Below are 7,500 nucleotides of genomic sequence, written 5' to 3'. Positions count from 1 at the left end.
GGGTGGTGTGACCATGAAATGCTCAGAGCTGTCTGATTGTATGCATATTATCTGCAATTAATGGAGCAGGAAGGCCATGAAACAGGCTTTACTCTGGTGCATGCGAAAACAAATCCAGGATTTAATTTCCCTTTTCACCTCCGTCCTCCACAGACTTACTTATGAACAGGAAAACTGGATATCAACAAATTCGAAAGCAGGCAGCAAGTAAGATGTAGCACAGAGGAAGGGGACACTAATCCCAGAGGAAGGGGGTACTGATCCCACAGGAAGGGGTACTGATCCCACAGGAATGGGGTACTGATCCCAGAGGAATGGAGTACTGCTCCCAGAGGAATGGGGTAATGAATGTTATGTCTGGCGCCTACTGGAGGGGTCTAGCCAGCCATGAGCAAGGGAGCTGGCTGGGGAAGACACCAAGGCTCAGCAGCAGGGCCCAGCTGGTGCCCGTCAAGGGAGAGATGGCACACATTGCCCTACCAAGTCACAATGACAAGGGCATCTCAGCTGCAGATTGTGGCCCGGCGTCAGGACTGGGCCTTGGCTGGCTCCACAGCCCAGCTGTGTTTGGCACTGGAAAGACAGCACTACAAGCACTTGTGGATCTACCTTTGAAAAAATATGACGACCTAACAGCGTTGACCGTGGTCCTCCAACGACATCTCTGGTAATTCCCAGTGGCTTTATCAATCAGGCTCCAGGAGAGGTAGGGACTGAAGGTAACATGAACAAGCAAGCTCGCAGTGGAGCTGAGCATGATGGTTTGGAAGGCATACCCAACACTCGAGAAGGCTGCGCAGGAAGCGGTACGGCTGGAACACTGAACGCACTGCTGCCGGAAGAGCCAAGATGGCACTTGCAGACGTGGCCAGAAATCAGGATTCCTGACATGTATGTGCTCCTGATGTTGAGTTCAGCGCTGGCGAACACTAAACAAAGCCTGCAAAATCCATGATGCTTGGTCATACTACAAGGCAGGATGGGTTAATGAAATTAAGGTGACCAGGACACCAGTAGATATTCTGGTTTTATGTAGACAGGTTTGCACAAATATTTTATTTTATTGCAACTTTTACTTGGAAAACTAAGTTAGCCAGGTCTACTTTATTTGTATTTTGTGCAACTAAAACAACCTCTCCCCTGATGGTATCATCAAATATATTATAAAATATAAATTCTTGTGGTCATCATGATCTTTAATGTTTCTCCAACCCAAGTATAACTTCCAATTCTACAAAGTTATCTGGCTATCTGTATAAACTGGGTTTGTCTTGCTAGTGAACACGGTCTTCTCTTTTAGCTTTTGGTGGTTTGTAAAAAGATCACTCCAAATTCTTGCTGATTATGTTTGTACAGGCAATCGCACAAGAGCTCATTCTTTTTTTACTTCCTCCGTGCCACTCAGTGGGTGTAACCACGGTGAAGCTCACCAGCTGTGATGTCACATGCATACAGTCCGGATGTTCCGGAACGTTTGCCTTTCCTGCAGACTTGCAGGATCACCTCATCCTTGATGTTCCATTGCCTCATTTTTAACAATTTGAGCTCTGTCTCATGGCAAACAAATCAGGGATGGAATGGGACTCTTCCACATTGCAGGTAGATCTTTCAATAAAGCATCTGAGAGAACTTCTCCCCACTGGTGGCTCCATATAATGTCTCAGCAGAAGTCGCATAAGACGACGCTGTCAATTCTCAAAGACAACAGAGCCACTTCTCAATGTTGCTAGTAGGAGTCAAACCTACACAGGGAGACCCCACTGGATGTTATGTCCATTGCCTTAAACTCTCACATCACAGCTTGGTGATACAATAGCTGCTTCAGGTTCAATTTCAAGGAATTCTTCAAGAATCATTGAGCTTGAGGAGGACATGACATGCTGAGCAGAACCCAAGCAAGTGGCATCGGAGTGATTGGTGTGCTGGTCGTGCGGCAAGAGGGCATACCACATGGGTCAATGGTGCAAACCTGAGTTGGCAGGAGACAGGAGTGAGGCTGCCCGAGATCGTCTGGAAAGATTAACCTCAGATATGAGGATCGGTTTCCACCATAACCTTGAGTTGAGGGCCCATTCCCACGGAACGATGAGGCCATGGAGTGCCTCACCAGCTCTGGATGGTTCAGCTTGCTCAGGCTATTGAGGGGATATTTGCAAGTGATTCTCACCCTAGATGCCACAGAGGAGAGACCATTTCCACTGGACACAGGGCTATGGCAGTTCATGGTGATGGCATTTGGTCTATAAAATGCCCCAGCCACATTTGAGCATTTAATGGAGCAAATGCTTGTCCACGTCCCCAAAGATCAATGCATCGTCCGAGATGATGTACTGCTCCACACTTCCAATTTCATTGGAAGACTTGCAAGCCTGGAGCAAATCTTCCAACTCAGCAAACACCAGAACAGTCTGGCTGCAACCTCCTTGAGCAGTGTGTGAGCTTCCTGAGACAGGGAGACAGATCCTGTGAAGCCCTGTGGAGTTTCCTGGGTCTGGGATCATGCTACTGGGGTTTCGCGTCCATGGTAGATCCTGGGCCCCTTTACCACTCAGCACTCACCACTCAGCTCACTATCATCACCGCACAACACCACTAGGACCATCATCTCCTTGGACCGTGACTGGAACTCCCTCCACCTACTACTGGTTCTGCTGGCGTATGGTTCTGCCATGCAGGAGTGAACCAGATACACTCCAGTTCTTCTGACATTCTCAGCCATCTTGTGTTCACCTGTCCGCTGGGGTCAAAGAGGGACAGAACGCCCAGAGTGAGGGCTCGCCTAGTTTTGCCACTGTCTCCATGGGATGGACCCGCTCACCAGGAATCACCAGGGCAACGGAAAGGCCAGAAACGAGCCTCTGACGCAGATGTGCAGGGACAGCCACTCTATTCAGGGAAACAAGTGTGGCTGTACAACCCACGACACTGGAAGGTATGCTGCCCAACTTCAGTCACCCCAAGAGGGTCTCTGGATCATGTGTGGTGACCACCACTGGACTTGGTGAGTTGACCAATGAGAGAGCAGAGAGGCACATGGAAAGGACTCCTGGAATGCCAAGCACGTCTCCACATACTTATCTTAAATTTCATAGTTTAAAGTTAGATAGTTAAGGGGGATTGTGTGTACAGTCATGGCCAAAGGTTTTGAGACTAGCACATATTTTGGTTTTCACAAAGTTTGCTGCTTCAGTTTTTACGGTGGCAATTTAGATTGTGAAGAGTGATCGGACGAATTGCAATTAAATGCAAAGTCATTCCTTGCCATGAAAATGATCTTAATCACAAAAATGACTGCATTCCAGCCACTGTATTCCAGCCTTGCCATAAAATGGTCTGCTAACATCATTTCAGTGATCTTCTTGTTGCATTGCATCAAAAGGGCTTCATAGGCAAGGACATTGCTACTTGTAAGACAGCACCTAAATCAACCATTTATCGAATCATCAAGAACTGCAAGGAGAAGGCTTCAGGGCGCCCAAGAAAGCCCAGCAAGCGCCAGAACCATCTCCTAAAGAGGATGCAGGTATGGGATCGGGTCACCACCAGTGCAGAGCTTGCTCAGGAATGGCAGAAGGCAGGTGTGAGTGCATCTGCACTCAGAGTGAGGCGAAGGCTTTTGGAGGATGGTTTGTTGTCAAGAAGGGCAGCAAAGAAGCCACTTCTCTCCAAGAAAAACATCGAGGACAGACTGACATTCTGCAGGAAGTGTAGGGATTGGACTGCAGAGGACTGGGGTAGTTATTTTCTCTGAAGTGCCTTTCACATGGCTGACTTTCTGATGCAGAGCTACAAACTTGGAAGCCTGAATCACTTACACGCGCACACACACACTGATATCCGGCATATCCTCTTAATTGTCAGCCACTCCTAGTCAATGTCTCTCTCTCTCTCTCTCTCTCTCTCTCTCTCTCTCTCTCTCTCTCTCTCTCTCTCGCTCTCCTTCACTGTTAGCTGCTGTCTCATTTTTATTTTTCCTTTCTTTACTCGTCCTGTCCTTGTGCTCTTCTGCCTCAGGGCCACTGGGGGCCTCCCCACGCTTTGCTCGCCAAAGACGAGAAAGGAGGGCAGGGGGAGAAGGCAGTAAAAGTCACGAACCGAGAGCGGGAGGAGACAAGAGAGACCGCAGTATCCAGGAGAACTACGACGGTGATCTTACACACCACAGGCCTTTCCTGATTGGTGCCCTAATCGATGCAAACTGCTGGAAATATGAGGAGAGAGAAGAATTGGTCCATAATAACCTTCTTCACCTCCTTTGAGAAGGCCAGATCACCTAGCATACAGCTCCCACTGGCTAAGCTGGTATGGCTAACCTGAGGTGCTGTGTAAAGGAATCCTTCACTCAAAAATGCAGACAGTGAGCAGACAGTGAAGGGCATGCAGACAGGGTCATGTCCATCATCACTGGCTTTACTGGTAGACATCTTATCATTTTGGGCTCGTCAATAGGCATTGACTGCTTTGTTACCAATATCTTGCCATTAACTATAGAGAGTGACAGTACGCCAATACTCTACATAAGAGAGTACTCCAGTACCTAAGGTAAGATAGCAGAAGTACTCCCTTAACATTTACAGTACTCTAACATTTTTTGTACTTATTATTTTACACTTTTAGAAACCTGGTGATTTTTACTGCAATGCAGTTAAAAGAGGTGAACCCGACTAGTTTCTATAGTATTCATAGAGTGTGTATATCATGAGTGGGTGAGAGAGATTTACTATGAATTCAATGATTACATTTATTTTTGGTTCTCAGGTAAAATTAAGTGACAAAATCATCTCACCCAGATTACACTGTTACAAGAATTTTCTTGTGTACAATACCACATAAATGTAATCCTTTAGATTATCCAAATCTGTTTTACGTTTTACTTCAGTAAATTATAGCACAGGTCTTTTCATGCTTAAGGGTATTTTTGAATGTCTGATCTTCATTTTAACAGTGCAATATTACATTATTTCTGCTTTTTCTCAAGTGAAGGACTTGTGCACTCCTCTTAACCCGGACTATACTTAATCATTGAACTTCCACTTTAACCTGTCAGAGGTCAGTTAGAGCCCAATAATATTGACTGATCAGAGATCAGCCAAATCGGTGCTAAGAGGTCATGTACTCTCTCTGTGACCCTAAGGGGTGTAGTTCATCAGTTCTGACAGTACATTTCCTATATACCTGTCGGGCTTTACCTGTGCGGAATGTCAGCGCAGTCAGTGATCATTCTGAAAGACTCCGAACGGGAAAGATCGGAGTCAACGATAGCAGATATGGAAAGGTACCAGTATGGCAGGATTCTACCAAACTGAAATAAAAATCTCGGATCTCAGAATGTCATTACTTGCACGTTTTACATGCCCGGTTATTTACATATTTTTCTTACGGAACAGAAGGTGCATAACATATTTCACCTGAATTTAAATTCCTGTTTTGCTTATCGAGCCACAAAGGGGGTTAAAGTCACTGCCAGCTAGCAGTGACAATTGTGCATGCGGTCATAAAGAATTTCAATTAAAGCCTGTTCATATTATATTAATAACTTAAACTGATCATTTATAGTAATTAGCATTACTTATGTAAAAACACCAACAGCTGTTCTCATCTAAGTACACACACACACACAAACACAGGCACACACACTTTGGCACCTCTTCCTGATTACTGAGGCAATGGGGGTAATAATATTCCACGTAATGGCCTTTAATGGGCTTTAAGACTTAACAAATACATTAAACATTTCCACATCTTGAACTGATAAAAAACAAGAGTGTGTGAGAGGGTAAATGAACAGAAAATGTGGACGGAGTGATGGACCTCGGAGGACCTCAAACACACTAACGCACACTCAAATAAAGCCTATAAAAGGGAGATGGAAAAGGCCTGATTGTCATGCATGCTGCGTGTGTCAGCCTGTGTTCCTTCCAAGCCGGAGGGTAGTGGCTGCACTCAGAGACCTGTGTAGTTTCACCAAATGTTTCAAGTTAAAAAAATAAAACAAAACAATTACAAGTAATATGTTTGTGGAAACGCAAAGCTTGCCTGAGAAGCTCGGGTCGGAGCTTGGAGATCCAGCTCTTGTCAGAAGGAGTGTTTTGACAGATTGCTCTCAGCAACAACAGTTCAGGCCGGCTAATGTCCAAGAAATGTGGAGCCAAGCACACCAGCGTGTTTTCCTGAGAGTTAAATGAGCCGAGTGGTTTTATTTCCTTACTTCATAAAAGGGATTTTGCCACGTAATAGCCCAGGATCTACGAATCCGGGCACAGCAAAACGGCCCCACGCAGAAACATGGGGAGACATGGGGGAGGTGTGGGACGTGAAGGTACACATGGTGACACATGGTGACATGGGGCCACACACGGGAACATGGGGCCACACACAGGAACATGGGGCCACACACAGGAACATGGGGCCACACACGGGAACATGGGGCCACACACGGGAACATGGAGAGTTGAGAGAGAGAGGTAGAGAGATGTAAGGATGGGGGTGACAGAGGGGTTGAAGCAGAGAGGGAGCGAGAAGTCACTGAATGTTCTGTTCTTGCTCTTCTGCAATTGTCTGCTTTTTTCTTTTTTGGACTCTGTTACTGAGAGGTCGTTGATGCAGTGGGGAATTTGGAAACGCTAACTGATGAGGTGCAATGAGACTTGGTTTGTGACAGATATACACAGATTACTCTGCGCTAAAAGCATGTCTCATGTCTCACTCATGCACTCGTTTAACTCATTCTGCCACTTGACTGGCTGATTACCCATTTTACCCATTTTACGATGCTCACACTTACACTCTCAGCCCAGGGCTGTAAAAATAATGGAAACAGAGTTCTCACATTAGCTGCATTCTGCATTTCGCATCATTTCAAAAGCACAGGTATGCAGGCCAGTGGAAACCTGTTTCAGACACCTATCATCAGCTGGACACACACATACACACACACACATGCATGCACGCCTTGCGCATGTACACACACACACACACACATACACACGCACGCACGCATGCGCACACACACACACACACACACACACACACAATCCTCTCAGATTACTCATACAGCATCATTGACACTCTTAAACAAGCCTTCTAATCAAACATCTGGTGTCTGCTTACAATTACTTCAATCACTCTCTCTCCATTTTGCACCCTTTCTGCTTCTCTCTCTCCCCATTTCGCTCTCTCTCCTGCTCTCTCCCCCTATCACTCTCACTCTCACTCTCTCTCTCTCTCTCTCTCTCTCTCTCTCTCTCTGTCTCTCTCTCTCTCACTCTGATAAAGCACGTGTCTGTCAATGGGTTGGCTAGATTTCGCCTGTCTGTCAACACTGATGAAAGACCCTTTAGCAGATGCAGGGGATTTAAACATGCCCTAAATAGTTTATATTGAAATGATTATTTTACTGAGGCAAGACCAGACAACTTCCTATGGAACCAGAGAGCGAGAGAGAGAGAGAGAGAGAGAGAGAGAGAGAGAGAGAGAGAGAGAGAGAGCGAGAGAGAGGGG

At 46.0% G+C, this 7,500-nt stretch overlaps 1 protein-coding gene across 2 annotated transcripts in view; it reads right to left on the bottom strand.

Moving 5' to 3' along the window:
• scube1 (signal peptide, CUB domain, EGF-like 1) overlaps positions 1-7,500 on the bottom strand; it is a 59,701-nt gene that overhangs the window by 11,918 nt on the left and 40,283 nt on the right. The window lies entirely within an intron of this gene.

The sequence above is a fragment of the Electrophorus electricus genome, chromosome 7 (genome assembly GCF_013358815.1).
Source record: "Electrophorus electricus isolate fEleEle1 chromosome 7, fEleEle1.pri, whole genome shotgun sequence".
NCBI classification, from domain to species: Eukaryota; Metazoa; Chordata; class Actinopteri; order Gymnotiformes; family Gymnotidae; genus Electrophorus; species Electrophorus electricus.
The sequence above is the reverse complement of the archived record's forward strand: the minus strand, read 5'-3'. Positions and strand labels throughout refer to the sequence as shown.